This window comes from Phyllobates terribilis, unplaced genomic scaffold (genome assembly GCF_046119375.1).
Source record: "Phyllobates terribilis strain yellow unplaced genomic scaffold, ASM4611937v1 Scaffold_9251__1_contigs__length_19385, whole genome shotgun sequence".
NCBI classification, from domain to species: Eukaryota; Metazoa; Chordata; class Amphibia; order Anura; family Dendrobatidae; genus Phyllobates; species Phyllobates terribilis.
In genome coordinates, this window is record NW_027371990.1 from 1 (window position 1) to 19,386 (window position 19,386).

At 44.4% G+C, this 19,386-nt stretch overlaps 13 non-coding genes across 13 annotated transcripts; all 13 read right to left on the bottom strand.

The window, feature by feature from the left end:
• Positions 1 to 38: 38 nt before the first annotated feature.
• On the bottom strand, positions 39 to 229 carry LOC141252600 (U2 spliceosomal RNA). The gene has a single exon (XR_012313985.1). It is a non-coding gene; the product is annotated as a U2 spliceosomal RNA (small nuclear RNA).
• A 1,115-nt stretch (positions 230 to 1,344) lies between these two features.
• On the bottom strand, positions 1,345 to 1,535 carry LOC141252610 (U2 spliceosomal RNA). Its single transcript, XR_012313994.1, has one exon. It is a non-coding gene; the product is annotated as a U2 spliceosomal RNA (small nuclear RNA).
• A 1,115-nt stretch (positions 1,536 to 2,650) lies between these two features.
• Positions 2,651 to 2,841, bottom strand: LOC141252611 (U2 spliceosomal RNA). The gene has a single exon (XR_012313995.1). It is a non-coding gene; the product is annotated as a U2 spliceosomal RNA (small nuclear RNA).
• Positions 2,842 to 3,956: 1,115 nt separating this feature from the next.
• On the bottom strand, positions 3,957 to 4,148 carry LOC141252607 (U2 spliceosomal RNA). The gene has a single exon (XR_012313992.1). It is a non-coding gene; the product is annotated as a U2 spliceosomal RNA (small nuclear RNA).
• Positions 4,149 to 6,746: 2,598 nt separating this feature from the next.
• Positions 6,747 to 6,945, bottom strand: LOC141252608 (U2 spliceosomal RNA). The gene has a single exon (XR_012313993.1). It is a non-coding gene; the product is annotated as a U2 spliceosomal RNA (small nuclear RNA).
• Positions 6,946 to 9,543: 2,598 nt separating this feature from the next.
• LOC141252612 (U2 spliceosomal RNA) lies at positions 9,544 to 9,734 on the bottom strand. Its single transcript, XR_012313996.1, has one exon. It is a non-coding gene; the product is annotated as a U2 spliceosomal RNA (small nuclear RNA).
• A 1,115-nt stretch (positions 9,735 to 10,849) lies between these two features.
• LOC141252613 (U2 spliceosomal RNA) lies at positions 10,850 to 11,040 on the bottom strand. The gene has a single exon (XR_012313997.1). It is a non-coding gene; the product is annotated as a U2 spliceosomal RNA (small nuclear RNA).
• Positions 11,041 to 12,155: 1,115 nt separating this feature from the next.
• LOC141252601 (U2 spliceosomal RNA) lies at positions 12,156 to 12,346 on the bottom strand. Its single transcript, XR_012313986.1, has one exon. It is a non-coding gene; the product is annotated as a U2 spliceosomal RNA (small nuclear RNA).
• Positions 12,347 to 13,461: 1,115 nt separating this feature from the next.
• On the bottom strand, positions 13,462 to 13,652 carry LOC141252606 (U2 spliceosomal RNA). Its single transcript, XR_012313991.1, has one exon. It is a non-coding gene; the product is annotated as a U2 spliceosomal RNA (small nuclear RNA).
• Positions 13,653 to 14,769: 1,117 nt separating this feature from the next.
• LOC141252602 (U2 spliceosomal RNA) lies at positions 14,770 to 14,960 on the bottom strand. Its single transcript, XR_012313987.1, has one exon. It is a non-coding gene; the product is annotated as a U2 spliceosomal RNA (small nuclear RNA).
• A 1,112-nt stretch (positions 14,961 to 16,072) lies between these two features.
• Positions 16,073 to 16,263, bottom strand: LOC141252603 (U2 spliceosomal RNA). Its single transcript, XR_012313988.1, has one exon. It is a non-coding gene; the product is annotated as a U2 spliceosomal RNA (small nuclear RNA).
• A 1,115-nt stretch (positions 16,264 to 17,378) lies between these two features.
• Positions 17,379 to 17,569, bottom strand: LOC141252604 (U2 spliceosomal RNA). The gene has a single exon (XR_012313989.1). It is a non-coding gene; the product is annotated as a U2 spliceosomal RNA (small nuclear RNA).
• Positions 17,570 to 18,684: 1,115 nt separating this feature from the next.
• On the bottom strand, positions 18,685 to 18,875 carry LOC141252605 (U2 spliceosomal RNA). Its single transcript, XR_012313990.1, has one exon. It is a non-coding gene; the product is annotated as a U2 spliceosomal RNA (small nuclear RNA).
• Between the last annotated feature and the right edge of the window lie 511 nt (positions 18,876 to 19,386).

A 19,386-nucleotide genomic window follows, 5' to 3' on the forward strand; every position in this document is an offset into this window, starting at 1 on the left:
GAATTCAATTCTTTCTGATTTTAGAAACTGCATTAAAGAAGGGGTGCACCGGTCCTGGAGATACTGCAATACCAGGTCAATGCGTGGAGTGGACAGAGCAAGCTCTTTTTCCATCTCCCTGTTCTAAAAATCCATTTAATATATGGTCCCCAGATAGGGGACGTATCAGATATTAAACTGATAAGAACAGATACTACACTTGATCTTAGCCAAAAGGCCGAGAAGCGATAACCAGAATTGGTTTCAAACTACGTAGCCACCCAAGGATCCTGAAAAGTCCATTTGTGGAGATGAGCTCCTGGACTCCCGTTAAGAAGACATGTTGTCAACCTCTAGATCCCTTACATGCCTGCACTTTTCGGCTTGCTGCTGCTGCAATCCACGCGTTTTAGATCTGCATAACTCCACCTCTTTAAACACAGCACCTTCACCCCCTGCTGTTCCCACCCGCCTCAACACCGTTGGAAGGGAGGAGAACCAATTAAGGCGGGGGGTGGGGTGGAACGAGCAGCTGTCTACCCTTAGCAGGAGGGCTCCTGATTACATACCTCTCCTGCTGCTGCTGCTGCTGGCTGTCCAGCAGCAGACTGAAGGTGGCTGCTGCTGTGCACAGGTATATAAAGGCTCAGAGCCTATTATGACACGCGCAGCCAGCGTTCCATTGCCACATTCCATCTACTGCAGGCAGGATACCTGGCTGGCTGAATGTCGCTGAGAAGCTCACAGAGACCGCCATAAGCAACAGTTTAACAGAATGCCACAGACTAATCAACCAAACTTTTTGGGTTGGGTTCTCTTTTATAGTCTGCAGGCATTAAATGAAAGAAGTCAGTGTTCCAGCAGAAGGAGACAACGTTTCAGAAAAGGCATTGTAGCAAACCAAAAAAGAAATTTTAAGCGCAGCAGAGTAACCAGCGCACATACCTGTTAGCTCAGGTGAGTTTAAAAGGCTGCTGTTGATAACAAGGGCATTTGCTAAATAGATGGTGTGTGTGCAACAATATACTGAAAGGTCAATTATATTGTGCAGCTTATCTCACCACCTGTAGTTATTTAGGTGAAAGCTCCAAAATGCTTGCCTAATATGTCTGTTTATCCAAAAGGAAGTAAAAAGGGAGAGCTAGAAAGATAGCATTGCATCACATTACATGGCAATGCAATGCACAGTTGCTGAAGATGAACCAAAATGAGCTTGTAATCTGGCTTCTGCAACTTTGAACATGAAAAATCCAATGAGGAGAAGAAAAGCAAAGCCAAAGAGTCCATCCCAAAATCCGACAAACAAGCAAAATGAACAAAAAACATTGAATTCAATTCTTTCTGATTTTAGAAACTGCATTAAAGAAGGGGTGCACCGGTCCTGGAGATACTGCAATACCAGGTCAATGCGTGGAGTGGACAGAGCAAGCTCTTTTTCCATCTCCCTGTTCTAAAAATCCATTTAATATATGGTCCCCAGATAGGGGACGTATCAGATATTAAACTGATAAGAACAGATACTACACTTGATCTTAGCCAAAAGGCCGAGAAGCGATAACCAGAATTGGTTTCAAACTACGGAGCCACCCAAGGATCCTGAAAAGTCCATTTGTGGAGATGAGCTCCTGGACTCCCGTTAAGAAGACATGTTGTCAACCTCTAGATCCCTTACATGCCTGCACTTTTCGGCTTGCTGCTGCTGCAATCCACGCGTTTTAGATCTGCATAACTCCACCTCTTTAAACACAGCACCTTCACCCCCTGCTGTTCCCACCCGCCTCAACACCGTTGGAAGGGAGGAGAACCAATTAAGGCGGGGGGTGGGGTGGAACGAGCAGCTGTCTACCCTTAGCAGGAGGGCTCCTGATTACATACCTCTCCTGCTGCTGCTGCTGCTGGCTGTCCAGCAGCAGACTGAAGGTGGCTGCTGCTGTGCACAGGTATATAAAGGCTCAGAGCCTATTATGACACGCGCAGCCAGCGTTCCATTGCCACATTCCATCTACTGCAGGCAGGATACCTGGCTGGCTGAATGTCGCTGAGAAGCTCACAGAGACCGCCATAAGCAACAGTTTAACAGAATGCCACAGACTAATCAACCAAACTTTTTGGGTTGGGTTCTCTTTTATAGTCTGCAGGCATTAAATGAAAGAAGTCAGTGTTCCAGCAGAAGGAGACAACGTTTCAGAAAAGGCATTGTAGCAAACCAAAAAAGAAATTTTAAGCGCAGCAGAGTAACCAGCGCACATACCTGTTAGCTCAGGTGAGTTTAAAAGGCTGCTGTTGATAACAAGGGCATTTGCTAAATAGATGGTGTGTGTGCAACAATATACTGAAAGGTCAATTATATTGTGCAGCTTATCTCACCACCTGTAGTTATTTAGGTGAAAGCTCCAAAATGCTTGCCTAATATGTCTGTTTATCCAAAAGGAAGTAAAAAGGGAGAGCTAGAAAGATAGCATTGCATCACATTACATGGCAATGCAATGCACAGTTGCTGAAGATGAACCAAAATGAGCTTGTAATCTGGCTTCTGCAACTTTGAACATGAAAAATCCAATGAGGAGAAGAAAAGCAAAGCCAAAGAGTCCATCCCAAAATCCGACAAACAAGCAAAATGAACAAAAAACATTGAATTCAATTCTTTCTGATTTTAGAAACTGCATTAAAGAAGGGGTGCACCGGTCCTGGAGATACTGCAATACCAGGTCAATGCGTGGAGTGGACAGAGCAAGCTCTTTTTCCATCTCCCTGTTCTAAAAATCCATTTAATATATGGTCCCCAGATAGGGGACGTATCAGATATTAAACTGATAAGAACAGATACTACACTTGATCTTAGCCAAAAGGCCGAGAAGCGATAACCAGAATTGGTTTCAAACTACGGAGCCACCCAAGGATCCTGAAAAGTCCATTTGTGGAGATGAGCTCCTGGACTCCCGTTAAGAAGACATGTTGTCAACCTCTAGATCCCTTACATGCCTGCACTTTTCGGCTTGCTGCTGCTGCAATCCACGCGTTTTAGATCTGCATAACTCCACCTCTTTAAACACAGCACCTTCACCCCCTGCTGTTCCCACCCGCCTCAACACCGTTGGAAGGGAGGAGAACCAATTAAGGCGGGGGGTGGGGTGGAACGAGCAGCTGTCTACCCTTAGCAGGAGGGCTCCTGATTACATACCTCTCCTGCTGCTGCTGCTGCTGGCTGTCCAGCAGCAGACTGAAGGTGGCTGCTGCTGTGCACAGGTATATAAAGGCTCAGAGCCTATTATGACACGCGCAGCCAGCGTTCCATTGCCACATTCCATCTACTGCAGGCAGGATACCTGGCTGGCTGAATGTCGCTGAGAAGCTCACAGAGACCGCCATAAGCAACAGTTTAACAGAATGCCACAGACTAATCAACCAAACTTTTTGGGTTGGGTTCTCTTTTATAGTCTGCAGGCATTAAATGAAAGAAGTCAGTGTTCCAGCAGAAGGAGACAACGTTTCAGAAAAGGCATTGTAGCAAACCAAAAAAGAAATTTTAAGCGCAGCAGAGTAACCAGCGCACATACCTGTTAGCTCAGGTGAGTTTAAAAGGCTGCTGTTGATAACAAGGGCATTTGCTAAATAGATGGTGTGTGTGCAACAATATACTGAAAGGTCAATTATATTGTGCAGCTTATCTCACCACCTGTAGTTATTTAGGTGAAAGCTCCAAAATGCTTGCCTAATATGTCTGTTTATCCAAAAGGAAGTAAAAAGGGAGAGCTAGAAAGATAGCATTGCATCACATTACATGGCAATGCAATGCACAGTTGCTGAAGATGAACCAAAATGAGCTTGTAATCTGGCTTCTGCAACTTTGAACATGAAAAATCCAATGAGGAGAAGAAAAGCAAAGCCAAAGAGTCCATCCCAAAATCCGACAAACAAGCAAAATGAACAAAAAACATTGAATTCAATTCTTTCTGATTTTAGAAACTGCATTAAAGAAGGGGTGCACCGGTCCTGGAGATACTGCAATACCAGGTCAATGCGTGGAGTGGACAGAGCAAGCTCTTTTTCCATCTCCCTGTTCTAAAAATCCATTTAATATATGGTCCCCAGATAGGGGACGTATCAGATATTAAACTGATAAGAACAGATTTTTTTTTTTTTTTTTTTTTTTCCCATAACACTCAGATTACAAGTACCATCTCGATTCCATACTTCTGAAAACGGTGATGGACCAAATCCATCATCGTGTCATTTTAAAACAAAAAAACATTATTTAATGCATATACAAAAAAAACAAAACAACAACCAGTATTTCCTCTCAGACACATAATATATAGAGGAAGGAAACAAACACATTACTGCATTCCTCCCTTCAACGCATAATATGTTAGATACTCCAACAGTCCTTTCTCTTGCGAGAAAGATTCAAAGTTTGTATTCACATAATCTATCCATGTCCTTCCCACCTTATAGGTTTCAAAAAACCTCTCTTTATTTGCCTTCACACTTGCGATTACCTTTGGAAAAAAAGCTTCAAAACACACACCACTTCCCTTCATTTCCGCAATTCCTTTTTTAACTTTGTCCATTTCTTTATCAGCTTCCTCCTCTTCTGTTTGCCTCTGAACCTCTACCGTCTTCTTTTTTTCTTTCTTTTCCGCCTTTGCACTTTCCATCTTCTCCTTATTACTCTTTCTCTTTGGGCATTCCTTAAACCTATGCCCAATTTCCATACACAGGTTACACTTATTCCTTTCTACTGGACATGATTTAGAAACATGTCCTTCCGCTTTACACTTCCAACACTTTTCTGCAGTACAGTCTTCACGTTTATGACCATATACCTCACAAATTGAACAAAAGGAATCCATCCCATTAAAGAATAAATTCCCACTTACTTTACCAAGCTTAAACCTTTGAGGCGGGTAGGAAAAACTCCTATCCTTGTTCATGTTAAATTCCACAAAAAATTTCCACTTTCCCGTCCATACTCCGAATTCATTCATTACTTTACCTTTTGATACTACAGACTTGGCAAAACCACTCAAAAACGTGACAATGTCCTCTTCTGGAACCAGTGGTGAAAACATCTTCACTGTCACCATCTTTTCACTACTAAATACGTGACGTTGAAACCGAATTCCAACAAACTTCTCATGTCTCAATTTATCAAAAGAATCCATATAGTTCTCCAAAATCTTCCTAGACTCAAAAAACACGTCATAGACACCCTTTTGGGGATAATCCATAACTGCCACGATGTCTTCTTTTTTCACCTTTGCGACACCCAAGGTGATCTCCTTCATAATAAACCGAAAGTCCTTAACCTTCTGACAGTCTCTCCGGACAAAAATCCGGAAAGCGGTCTCCACACGTGCATGTTCTGGAACCTCCAACTTCGGCCACAACTCCGCCTCTGTTGCCATGATTCTCCAACAGAATTAGCGTAATCTCCACTCCAACACACAGAAGGAGCGAGTATGATCGCTTCCCGTTGTCTGGGGACTAAGCCGACACGCCTATAGCAGCAAGGGGGTGAAGTCCCCACAATTAAGTAAGGACGATCCCCCAAGGCCGACGAGCCAGGTACCCCAGACACCTCCAACCAAAACCAAGGCAGCAATCGCTAAATCACTGCACTTGATCTTAGCCAAAAGGCCGAGAAGCGATAACCAGAATTGGTTTCAAACTACGGAGCCACCCAAGGATCCTGAAAAGTCCATTTGTGGAGATGAGCTCCTGGACTCCCGTTAAGAAGACATGTTGTCAACCTCTAGATCCCTTACATGCCTGCACTTTTCGGCTTGCTGCTGCTGCAATCCACGCGTTTTAGATCTGCATAACTCCACCTCTTTAAACACAGCACCTTCACCCCCTGCTGTTCCCACCCGCCTCAACACCGTTGGAAGGGAGGAGAACCAATTAAGGCGGGGGGTGGGGTGGAACGAGCAGCTGTCTACCCTTAGCAGGAGGGCTCCTGATTACATACCTCTCCTGCTGCTGCTGCTGCTGGCTGTCCAGCAGCAGACTGAAGGTGGCTGCTGCTGTGCACAGGTATATAAAGGCTCAGAGCCTATTATGACACGCGCAGCCAGCGTTCCATTGCCACATTCCATCTACTGCAGGCAGGATACCTGGCTGGCTGAATGTCGCTGAGAAGCTCACAGAGACCGCCATAAGCAACAGTTTAACAGAATGCCACAGACTAATCAACCAAACTTTTTGGGTTGGGTTCTCTTTTATAGTCTGCAGGCATTAAATGAAAGAAGTCAGTGTTCCAGCAGAAGGAGACAACGTTTCAGAAAAGGCATTGTAGCAAACCAAAAAAGAAATTTTAAGCGCAGCAGAGTAACCAGCGCACATACCTGTTAGCTCAGGTGAGTTTAAAAGGCTGCTGTTGATAACAAGGGCATTTGCTAAATAGATGGTGTGTGTGCAACAATATACTGAAAGGTCAATTATATTGTGCAGCTTATCTCACCACCTGTAGTTATTTAGGTGAAAGCTCCAAAATGCTTGCCTAATATGTCTGTTTATCCAAAAGGAAGTAAAAAGGGAGAGCTAGAAAGATAGCATTGCATCACATTACATGGCAATGCAATGCACAGTTGCTGAAGATGAACCAAAATGAGCTTGTAATCTGGCTTCTGCAACTTTGAACATGAAAAATCCAATGAGGAGAAGAAAAGCAAAGCCAAAGAGTCCATCCCAAAATCCGACAAACAAGCAAAATGAACAAAAAACATTGAATTCAATTCTTTCTGATTTTAGAAACTGCATTAAAGAAGGGGTGCACCGGTCCTGGAGATACTGCAATACCAGGTCAATGCGTGGAGTGGACAGAGCAAGCTCTTTTTCCATCTCCCTGTTCTAAAAATCCATTTAATATATGGTCCCCAGATAGGGGACGTATCAGATATTAAACTGATAAGAACAGATTTTTTTTTTTTTTTTTTTTTTTTTTTTTTCCCATAACACTCAGATTACAAGTACCATCTCGATTCCATACTTCTGAAAACGGTGATGGACCAAATCCATCATCGTGTCATTTTAAAACAAAAAAACATTATTTAATGCATATACAAAAAAAACAAAACAACAACCAGTATTTCCTCTCAGACACATAATATATAGAGGAAGGAAACAAACACATTACTGCATTCCTCCCTTCAACGCATAATATGTTAGATACTCCAACAGTCCTTTCTCTTGCGAGAAAGATTCAAAGTTTGTATTCACATAATCTATCCATGTCCTTCCCACCTTATAGGTTTCAAAAAACCTCTCTTTATTTGCCTTCACACTTGCGATTACCTTTGGAAAAAAAGCTTCAAAACACACACCACTTCCCTTCATTTCCGCAATTCCTTTTTTAACTTTGTCCATTTCTTTATCAGCTTCCTCCTCTTCTGTTTGCCTCTGAACCTCTACCGTCTTCTTTTTTTCTTTCTTTTCCGCCTTTGCACTTTCCATCTTCTCCTTATTACTCTTTCTCTTTGGGCATTCCTTAAACCTATGCCCAATTTCCATACACAGGTTACACTTATTCCTTTCTACTGGACATGATTTAGAAACATGTCCTTCCGCTTTACACTTCCAACACTTTTCTGCAGTACAGTCTTCACGTTTATGACCATATACCTCACAAATTGAACAAAAGGAATCCATCCCATTAAAGAATAAATTCCCACTTACTTTACCAAGCTTAAACCTTTGAGGCGGGTAGGAAAAACTCCTATCCTTGTTCATGTTAAATTCCACAAAAAATTTCCACTTTCCCGTCCATACTCCGAATTCATTCATTACTTTACCTTTTGATACTACAGACTTGGCAAAACCACTCAAAAACGTGACAATGTCCTCTTCTGGAACCAGTGGTGAAAACATCTTCACTGTCACCATCTTTTCACTACTAAATACGTGACGTTGAAACCGAATTCCAACAAACTTCTCATGTCTCAATTTATCAAAAGAATCCATATAGTTCTCCAAAATCTTCCTAGACTCAAAAAACACGTCATAGACACCCTTTTGGGGATAATCCATAACTGCCACGATGTCTTCTTTTTTCACCTTTGCGACACCCAAGGTGATCTCCTTCATAATAAACCGAAAGTCCTTAACCTTCTGACAGTCTCTCCGGACAAAAATCCGGAAAGCGGTCTCCACACGTGCATGTTCTGGAACCTCCAACTTCGGCCACAACTCCGCCTCTGTTGCCATGATTCTCCAACAGAATTAGCGTAATCTCCACTCCAACACACAGAAGGAGCGAGTATGATCGCTTCCCGTTGTCTGGGGACTAAGCCGACACGCCTATAGCAGCAAGGGGGTGAAGTCCCCACAATTAAGTAAGGACGATCCCCCAAGGCCGACGAGCCAGGTACCCCAGACACCTCCAACCAAAACCAAGGCAGCAATCGCTAAATCACTGCACTTGATCTTAGCCAAAAGGCCGAGAAGCGATAACCAGAATTGGTTTCAAACTACGGAGCCACCCAAGGATCCTGAAAAGTCCATTTGTGGAGATGAGCTCCTGGACTCCCGTTAAGAAGACATGTTGTCAACCTCTAGATCCCTTACATGCCTGCACTTTTCGGCTTGCTGCTGCTGCAATCCACGCGTTTTAGATCTGCATAACTCCACCTCTTTAAACACAGCACCTTCACCCCCTGCTGTTCCCACCCGCCTCAACACCGTTGGAAGGGAGGAGAACCAATTAAGGCGGGGGGTGGGGTGGAACGAGCAGCTGTCTACCCTTAGCAGGAGGGCTCCTGATTACATACCTCTCCTGCTGCTGCTGCTGCTGGCTGTCCAGCAGCAGACTGAAGGTGGCTGCTGCTGTGCACAGGTATATAAAGGCTCAGAGCCTATTATGACACGCGCAGCCAGCGTTCCATTGCCACATTCCATCTACTGCAGGCAGGATACCTGGCTGGCTGAATGTCGCTGAGAAGCTCACAGAGACCGCCATAAGCAACAGTTTAACAGAATGCCACAGACTAATCAACCAAACTTTTTGGGTTGGGTTCTCTTTTATAGTCTGCAGGCATTAAATGAAAGAAGTCAGTGTTCCAGCAGAAGGAGACAACGTTTCAGAAAAGGCATTGTAGCAAACCAAAAAAGAAATTTTAAGCGCAGCAGAGTAACCAGCGCACATACCTGTTAGCTCAGGTGAGTTTAAAAGGCTGCTGTTGATAACAAGGGCATTTGCTAAATAGATGGTGTGTGTGCAACAATATACTGAAAGGTCAATTATATTGTGCAGCTTATCTCACCACCTGTAGTTATTTAGGTGAAAGCTCCAAAATGCTTGCCTAATATGTCTGTTTATCCAAAAGGAAGTAAAAAGGGAGAGCTAGAAAGATAGCATTGCATCACATTACATGGCAATGCAATGCACAGTTGCTGAAGATGAACCAAAATGAGCTTGTAATCTGGCTTCTGCAACTTTGAACATGAAAAATCCAATGAGGAGAAGAAAAGCAAAGCCAAAGAGTCCATCCCAAAATCCGACAAACAAGCAAAATGAACAAAAAACATTGAATTCAATTCTTTCTGATTTTAGAAACTGCATTAAAGAAGGGGTGCACCGGTCCTGGAGATACTGCAATACCAGGTCAATGCGTGGAGTGGACAGAGCAAGCTCTTTTTCCATCTCCCTGTTCTAAAAATCCATTTAATATATGGTCCCCAGATAGGGGACGTATCAGATATTAAACTGATAAGAACAGATACTACACTTGATCTTAGCCAAAAGGCCGAGAAGCGATAACCAGAATTGGTTTCAAACTACGGAGCCACCCAAGGATCCTGAAAAGTCCATTTGTGGAGATGAGCTCCTGGACTCCCGTTAAGAAGACATGTTGTCAACCTCTAGATCCCTTACATGCCTGCACTTTTCGGCTTGCTGCTGCTGCAATCCACGCGTTTTAGATCTGCATAACTCCACCTCTTTAAACACAGCACCTTCACCCCCTGCTGTTCCCACCCGCCTCAACACCGTTGGAAGGGAGGAGAACCAATTAAGGCGGGGGGTGGGGTGGAACGAGCAGCTGTCTACCCTTAGCAGGAGGGCTCCTGATTACATACCTCTCCTGCTGCTGCTGCTGCTGGCTGTCCAGCAGCAGACTGAAGGTGGCTGCTGCTGTGCACAGGTATATAAAGGCTCAGAGCCTATTATGACACGCGCAGCCAGCGTTCCATTGCCACATTCCATCTACTGCAGGCAGGATACCTGGCTGGCTGAATGTCGCTGAGAAGCTCACAGAGACCGCCATAAGCAACAGTTTAACAGAATGCCACAGACTAATCAACCAAACTTTTTGGGTTGGGTTCTCTTTTATAGTCTGCAGGCATTAAATGAAAGAAGTCAGTGTTCCAGCAGAAGGAGACAACGTTTCAGAAAAGGCATTGTAGCAAACCAAAAAAGAAATTTTAAGCGCAGCAGAGTAACCAGCGCACATACCTGTTAGCTCAGGTGAGTTTAAAAGGCTGCTGTTGATAACAAGGGCATTTGCTAAATAGATGGTGTGTGTGCAACAATATACTGAAAGGTCAATTATATTGTGCAGCTTATCTCACCACCTGTAGTTATTTAGGTGAAAGCTCCAAAATGCTTGCCTAATATGTCTGTTTATCCAAAAGGAAGTAAAAAGGGAGAGCTAGAAAGATAGCATTGCATCACATTACATGGCAATGCAATGCACAGTTGCTGAAGATGAACCAAAATGAGCTTGTAATCTGGCTTCTGCAACTTTGAACATGAAAAATCCAATGAGAAGAAGAAAAGCAAAGCCAAAGAGTCCATCCCAAAATCCGACAAACAAGCAAAATGAACAAAAAACATTGAATTCAATTCTTTCTGATTTTAGAAACTGCATTAAAGAAGGGGTGCACCGGTCCTGGAGATACTGCAATACCAGGTCAATGCGTGGAGTGGACAGAGCAAGCTCTTTTTCCATCTCCCTGTTCTAAAAATCCATTTAATATATGGTCCCCAGATAGGGGACGTATCAGATATTAAACTGATAAGAACAGATACTACACTTGATCTTAGCCAAAAGGCCGAGAAGCGATAACCAGAATTGGTTTCAAACTACGGAGCCACCCAAGGATCCTGAAAAGTCCATTTGTGGAGATGAGCTCCTGGACTCCCGTTAAGAAGACATGTTGTCAACCTCTAGATCCCTTACATGCCTGCACTTTTCGGCTTGCTGCTGCTGCAATCCACGCGTTTTAGATCTGCATAACTCCACCTCTTTAAACACAGCACCTTCACCCCCTGCTGTTCCCACCCGCCTCAACACCGTTGGAAGGGAGGAGAACCAATTAAGGCGGGGGGTGGGGTGGAACGAGCAGCTGTCTACCCTTAGCAGGAGGGCTCCTGATTACATACCTCTCCTGCTGCTGCTGCTGCTGGCTGTCCAGCAGCAGACTGAAGGTGGCTGCTGCTGTGCACAGGTATATAAAGGCTCAGAGCCTATTATGACACGCGCAGCCAGCGTTCCATTGCCACATTCCATCTACTGCAGGCAGGATACCTGGCTGGCTGAATGTCGCTGAGAAGCTCACAGAGACCGCCATAAGCAACAGTTTAACAGAATGCCACAGACTAATCAACCAAACTTTTTGGGTTGGGTTCTCTTTTATAGTCTGCAGGCATTAAATGAAAGAAGTCAGTGTTCCAGCAGAAGGAGACAACGTTTCAGAAAAGGCATTGTAGCAAACCAAAAAAGAAATTTTAAGCGCAGCAGAGTAACCAGCGCACATACCTGTTAGCTCAGGTGAGTTTAAAAGGCTGCTGTTGATAACAAGGGCATTTGCTAAATAGATGGTGTGTGTGCAACAATATACTGAAAGGTCAATTATATTGTGCAGCTTATCTCACCACCTGTAGTTATTTAGGTGAAAGCTCCAAAATGCTTGCCTAATATGTCTGTTTATCCAAAAGGAAGTAAAAAGGGAGAGCTAGAAAGATAGCATTGCATCACATTACATGGCAATGCAATGCACAGTTGCTGAAGATGAACCAAAATGAGCTTGTAATCTGGCTTCTGCAACTTTGAACATGAAAAATCCAATGAGGAGAAGAAAAGCAAAGCCAAAGAGTCCATCCCAAAATCCGACAAACAAGCAAAATGAACAAAAAACATTGAATTCAATTCTTTCTGATTTTAGAAACTGCATTAAAGAAGGGGTGCACCGGTCCTGGAGATACTGCAATACCAGGTCAATGCGTGGAGTGGACAGAGCAAGCTCTTTTTCCATCTCCCTGTTCTAAAAATCCATTTAATATATGGTCCCCAGATAGGGGACGTATCAGATATTAAACTGATAAGAACAGATACTACACTTGATCTTAGCCAAAAGGCCGAGAAGCGATAACCAGAATTGGTTTCAAACTACGGAGCCACCCAAGGATCCTGAAAAGTCCATTTGTGGAGATGAGCTCCTGGACTCCCGTTAAGAAGACATGTTGTCAACCTCTAGATCCCTTACATGCCTGCACTTTTCGGCTTGCTGCTGCTGCAATCCACGCGTTTTAGATCTGCATAACTCCACCTCTTTAAACACAGCACCTTCACCCCCTGCTGTTCCCACCCGCCTCAACACCGTTGGAAGGGAGGAGAACCAATTAAGGCGGGGGGTGGGGTGGAACGAGCAGCTGTCTACCCTTAGCAGGAGGGCTCCTGATTACATACCTCTCCTGCTGCTGCTGCTGCTGGCTGTCCAGCAGCAGACTGAAGGTGGCTGCTGCTGTGCACAGGTATATAAAGGCTCAGAGCCTATTATGACACGCGCAGCCAGCGTTCCATTGCCACATTCCATCTACTGCAGGCAGGATACCTGGCTGGCTGAATGTCGCTGAGAAGCTCACAGAGACCGCCATAAGCAACAGTTTAACAGAATGCCACAGACTAATCAACCAAACTTTTTGGGTTGGGTTCTCTTTTATAGTCTGCAGGCATTAAATGAAAGAAGTCAGTGTTCCAGCAGAAGGAGACAACGTTTCAGAAAAGGCATTGTAGCAAACCAAAAAAGAAATTTTAAGCGCAGCAGAGTAACCAGCGCACATACCTGTTAGCTCAGGTGAGTTAAAAGGCTGCTGTTGATAACAAGGGCATTTGCTAAATAGATGGTGTGTGTGCAACAATATACTGAAAGGTCAATTATATTGTGCAGCTTATCTCACCACCTGTAGTTATTTAGGTGAAAGCTCCAAAATGCTTGCCTAATATGTCTGTTTATCCAAAAGGAAGTAAAAAGGGAGAGCTAGAAAGATAGCATTGCATCACATTACATGGCAATGCAATGCACAGTTGCTGAAGATGAACCAAAATGAGCTTGTAATCTGGCTTCTGCAACTTTGAACATGAAAAATCCAATGAGGAGAAGAAAAGCAAAGCCAAAGAGTCCATCCCAAAATCCGACAAACAAGCAAAATGAACAAAAAACATTGAATTCAATTCTTTCTGATTTTAGAAACTGCATTAAAGAAGGGGTGTCACCGGTCCTGGAGATACTGCAATACCAGGTCAATGCGTGGAGTGGACAGAGCAAGCTCTTTTTCCATCTCCCTGTTCTAAAAATCCATTTAATATATGGTCCCCAGATAGGGGACGTATCAGATATTAAACTGATAAGAACAGATACTACACTTGATCTTAGCCAAAAGGCCGAGAAGCGATAACCAGAATTGGTTTCAAACTACTGAGCCACCCAAGGATCCTGAAAAGTCCCATTTGTGGAGATGAGCTCCTGGACTCCCGTTAAGAAGACATGTTGTCAACCTCTAGATCCCTTACATGCCTGCACTTTTCGGCTTGCTGCTGCTGCAATCCACGCGTTTTAGATCTGCATAACTCCACCTCTTTAAACACAGCACCTTCACCCCCTGCTGTTCCCACCCGCCTCAACACCGTTGGAAGGGAGGAGAACCAATTAAGGCGGGGGGTGGGGTGGAACGAGCAGCTGTCTACCCTTAGCAGGAGGGCTCCTGATTACATACCTCTCCTGCTGCTGCTGCTGCTGGCTGTCCAGCAGCAGACTGAAGGTGGCTGCTGCTGTGCACAGGTATATAAAGGCTCAGAGCCTATTATGACACGCGCAGCCAGCGTTCCATTGCCACATTCCATCTACTGCAGGCAGGATACCTGGCTGGCCTGAATGTCGCTGAGAAGCTCACAGAGACCGCCATAAGCAACAGTTTAACAGAATGCCACAGACTAATCAACCAAACTTTTTGGGTTGGGTTCTCTTTTATAGTCTGCAGGCATTAAATGAAAGAAGTCAGTGTTCCAGCAGAAGGAGACAACGTTTCAGAAAAGGCATTGTAGCAAACCAAAAAGAAATTTTAAGCGCAGCAGAGTAACCAGCGCACATACCTGTTAGCTCAGGTGAGTTTAAAAAGGCTGCTGTTGATAACAAGGGCATTTGCTAAATAGATGGTGTGTGTGCAACAATATACTGAAAGGTCAATTATATTGTGCAGCTTATCTCACCACCTGTAGTTATTTAGGTGAAAGCTCCAAAATGCTTGCCTAATATGTCTGTTTATCCAAAAGGAAGTAAAAAGGGAGAGCTAGAAAGATAGCATTGCATCACATTACATGGCAATGCAATGCACAGTTGCTGAAGATGAACCAAAATGAGCTTGTAATCTGGCTTCTGCAACTTTGAACATGAAAAATCCAATGAGGAGAAGAAAAGCAAAGCCAAAGAGTCCATCCCAAAATCCGACAAACAAGCAAAATGAACAAAAACCATTGAATTCAATTCTTTCTGATTTTAGAAACTGCATTAAAGAAGGGGTGCACCGGTCCTGGAGATACTGCAATACCAGGTCAATGCGTGGAGTGGACAGAGCAAGCTCTTTTTCCATCTCCCTGTTCTAAAAATCCATTTAATATATGGTCCCCAGATAGGGGACGTATCAGATATTAAACTGATAAGAACAGATACTACACTTGATCTTAGCCAAAAGGCCGAGAAGCGATAACCAGAATTGGTTTCAAACTACGGAGCCACCCAAGGATCCTGAAAAGTCCATTTGTGGAGATGAGCTCCTGGACTCCCGTTAAGAAGACATGTTGTCAACTCTAGATCCCTTACATGCCTGCACTTTTCGGCTTGCTGCTGCTGCAATCCACGCGTTTTAGATCTGCATAACTCCACCTCTTTAAACACAGCACCTTCACCCCTGCTGTTCCCACCCGCCTCAACACCGTTGGAAGGGAGGAGAACCAATTAAGGCGGGGGGTGGGGTGGAACGAGCAGCTGTCTACCCTTAGCAGGAGGGCTCCTGATTACATACCTCTCCTGCTGCTGCTGCTGCTGGCTGTCCAGCAGCAGACTGAAGGTGGCTGCTGCTGTGCACAGGTATATAAGGCTCAGAGCCTATTATGACACGCGCAGCCAGCGTTCCATTGCCACATTCCATCTACTGCAGGCAGGATACCTGGCTGGCTGAATGTCGCTGAGAAGCTCACAGAGACCGCCATAAGCAACAGTTTAACAGAATGCCACAGACTAATCAACCAAACTTTTTGGGTTGGGTTCTCTTTTATAGTCTGCAGGCATTAAATGAAAGAAGTCAGTGTTCCAGCAGAAGGAGACAACGTTTCAGAAAAGGCATTGTAGCAAACCAAAAAAGAAATTTTAAGCGCAGCAGAGTAACCAGCGCACATACCTGTTAGCTCAGGTGAGTTTAAAAGGCTGCTGTTGATAACAAGGGCATTTGCTAAATAGATGGTGTGTGTGCAACAATATACTGAAAGGTCAATTATATTGTGCAGCTTATCTCACCACCTGTAGTTATTTAGGTGAAAGCTCCAAAATGCTTGCCTAATATGTCTGTTTATCCAAAAGGAAGTAAAAAGGGAGAGCTAGAAAGATAGCATTGCATCACATTACATGGCAATGCAATGCACAGTTGCTGAAGATGAACCAAAATGAGCTTGTAATCTGGCTTCTGCAACTTTGAACATGAAAAATCCAATGAGGAGAAGAAAAGCAAAGCCAAAGAGTCCATCCCAAAATCCGACAAACAAGCAAAATGAACAAAAAACATTGAATTCAATTCTTTCTGATTTTAGAAACTGCATTAAAGAAGGGGTGCACCGGTCCTGGAGATACTGCAATACCAGGTCAATGCGTGGAGTGGACAGAGCAAGCTCTTTTTCCATCTCCCTGTTCTAAAAATCCATTTAATATATGGTCCCCAGATAGGGGACGTATCAGATATTAAACTGATAAGAACAGATACTACACTTGATCTTAGCCAAAAGGCCGAGAAGCGATAACCAGAATTGGTTTCAAACTACGGAGCCACCCAAGGATCCTGAAAAGTCCATTTGTGGAGATGAGCTCCTGGACTCCCGTTAAGAAGACATGTTGTCAACCTCTAGATCCCTTACATGCCTGCACTTTTCGGCTTGCTGCTGCTGCAATCCACGCGTTTTAGATCTGCATAACTCCACCTCTTTAAACACAGCACCTTCACCCCCTGCTGTTCCCACCCGCCTCAACACCGTTGGAAGGGAGGAGAACCAATTAAGGCGGGGGGTGGGGTGGAACGAGCAGCTGTCTACCCTTAGCAGGAGGGCTCCTGATTACATACCTCTCCTGCTGCTGCTGCTGCTGGCTGTCCAGCAGCAGACTGAAGGTGGCTGCTGCTGTGCACAGGTATATAAAGGCTCAGAGCCTATTATGACACGCGCAGCCAGCGTTCCATTGCCACATTCCATCTACTGCAGGCAGGATACCTGGCTGGCTGAATGTCGCTGAGAAGCTCACAGAGACCGCCATAAGCAACAGTTTAACAGAATGCCACAGACTAATCAACCAAACTTTTTGGGTTGGGTTCTCTTTTATAGTCTGCAGGCATTAAATGAAAGAAGTCAGTGTTCCAGCAGAAGGAGACAACGTTTCAGAAAAGGCATTGTAGCAAACCAAAAAAGAAATTTTAAGCGCAGCAGAGTAACCAGCGCACATACCTGTTAGCTCAGGTGAGTTTAAAAGGCTGCTGTTGATAACAAGGGCATTTGCTAAATAGATGGTGTGTGTGCAACAATATACTGAAAGGTCAATTATATTGTGCAGCTTATCTCACCACCTGTAGTTATTTAGGTGAAAGCTCCAAAATGCTTGCCTAATATGTCTGTTTATCCAAAAGGAAGTAAAAAGGGAGAGCTAGAAAGATAGCATTGCATCACATTACATGGCAATGCAATGCACAGTTGCTGAAGATGAACCAAAATGAGCTTGTAATCTGGCTTCTGCAACTTTGAACATGAAAAATCCAATGAGGAGAAGAAAAGCAAAGCCAAAGAGTCCATCCCAAAATCCGACAAACAAGCAAAATGAACAAAAAACATTGAATTCAATTCTTTCTGATTTTAGAAACTGCATTAAAGAAGGGGTGCACCGGTCCTGGAGATACTGCAATACCAGGTCAATGCGTGGAGTGGACAGAGCAAGCTCTTTTTCCATCTCCCTGTTCTAAAAATCCATTTAATATATGGTCCCCAGATAGGGGACGTATCAGATATTAAACTGATAAGAACAGATACTACACTTGATCTTAGCCAAAAGGCCGAGAAGCGATAACCAGAATTGGTTTCAAACTACGGAGCCACCCAAGGATCCTGAAAAGTCCATTTGTGGAGATGAGCTCCTGGACTCCCGTTAAGAAGACATGTTGTCAACCTCTAGATCCCTTACATGCCTGCACTTTTCGGCTTGCTGCTGCTGCAATCCACGCGTTTTAGATCTGCATAACTCCACCTCTTTAAACACAGCACCTTCACCCCCTGCTGTTCCCACCCGCCTCAACACCGTTGGAAGGGAGGAGAACCAATTAAGGCGGGGGGTGGGGTGGAACGAGCAGCTGTCTACCCTTAGCAGGAGGGCTCCTGATTACATACCTCTCCTGCTGCTGCTGCTGCTGGCTGTCCAGCAGCAGACTGAAGGTGGCTGCTGCTGTGCACAGGTATATAAAGGCTCAGAGCCTATTATGACACGCGCAGCCAGCGTTCCATTGCCACATTCCATCTACTGCAGGCAGGATACCTGGCTGGCTGAATGTCGCTGAGAAGCTCACAGAGACCGCCATAAGCAACAGTTTAACAGAATGCCACAGACTAATCAACCAAACTTTTTGGGTTGGGTTCTCTTTTATAGTCTGCAGGCATTAAATGAAAGAAGTCAGTGTTCCAGCAGAAGGAGACAACGTTTCAGAAAAGGCATTGTAGCAAACCAAAAAAGAAATTTTAAGCGCAGCAGAGTAACCAGCGCACATACCTGTTAGCTCAGGTGAGTTTAAAAGGCTGCTGTTGATAACAAGGGCATTTGCTAAATAGATGGTGTGTGTGCAACAATATACTGAAAGGTCAATTATATTGTGCAGCTTATCTCACCACCTGTAGTTATTTAGGTGAAAGCTCCAAAATGCTTGCCTAATATGTCTGTTTATCCAAAAGGAAGTAAAAAGGGAGAGCTAGAAAGATAGCATTGCATCACATTACATGGCAATGCAATGCACAGTTGCTGAAGATGAACCAAAATGAGCTTGTAATCTGGCTTCTGCAACTTTGAACATGAAAAATCCAATGAGTAGAAGAAAAGCAAAGCCAAAGAGTCCATCCCAAAATCCGACAAACAAGCAAAATGAACAAAAAACATTGAATTCAATTCTTTCTGATTTTAGAAACTGCATTAAAGAAGGGGTGCACCGGTCCTGGAGATACTGCAATACCAGGTCAATGCGTGGAGTGGACAGAGCAAGCTCTTTTTCCATCTCCCTGTTCTAAAAATCCATTTAATATATGGTCCCCAGATAGGGGACGTATCAGATATTAAACTGATAAGAACAGATACTACACTTGATCTTAGCCAAAAGGCCGAGAAGCGATAACCAGAATTGGTTTCAAACTACGGAGCCACCCAAGGATCCTGAAAAGTCCATTTGTGGAGATGAGCTCCTGGACTCCCGTTAAGAAGACATGTTGTCAACCTCTAGATCCCTTACATGCCTGCACTTTTCGGCTTGCTGCTGCTGCAATCCACGCGTTTTAGATCTGCATAACTCCACCTCTTTAAACACAGCACCTTCACCCCCTGCTGTTCCCACCCGCCTCAACACCGTTGGAAGGGAGGAGAACCAATTAAGGCGGGGGGTGGGGTGGAACGAGCAGCTGTCTACCCTTAGCAGGAGGGCTCCTGATTACATACCTCTCCTGCTGCTGCTGCTGCTGGCTGTCCAGCAGCAGACTGAAGGTGGCTGCTGCTGTGCACAGGTATATAAAGGCTCAGAGCCTATTATGACACGCGCAGCCAGCGTTCCATTGCCACATTCCATCTACTGCAGGCAGGATACCTGGCTGGCTGAATGTCGCTGAGAAGCTCACAGAGACCGCCATAAGC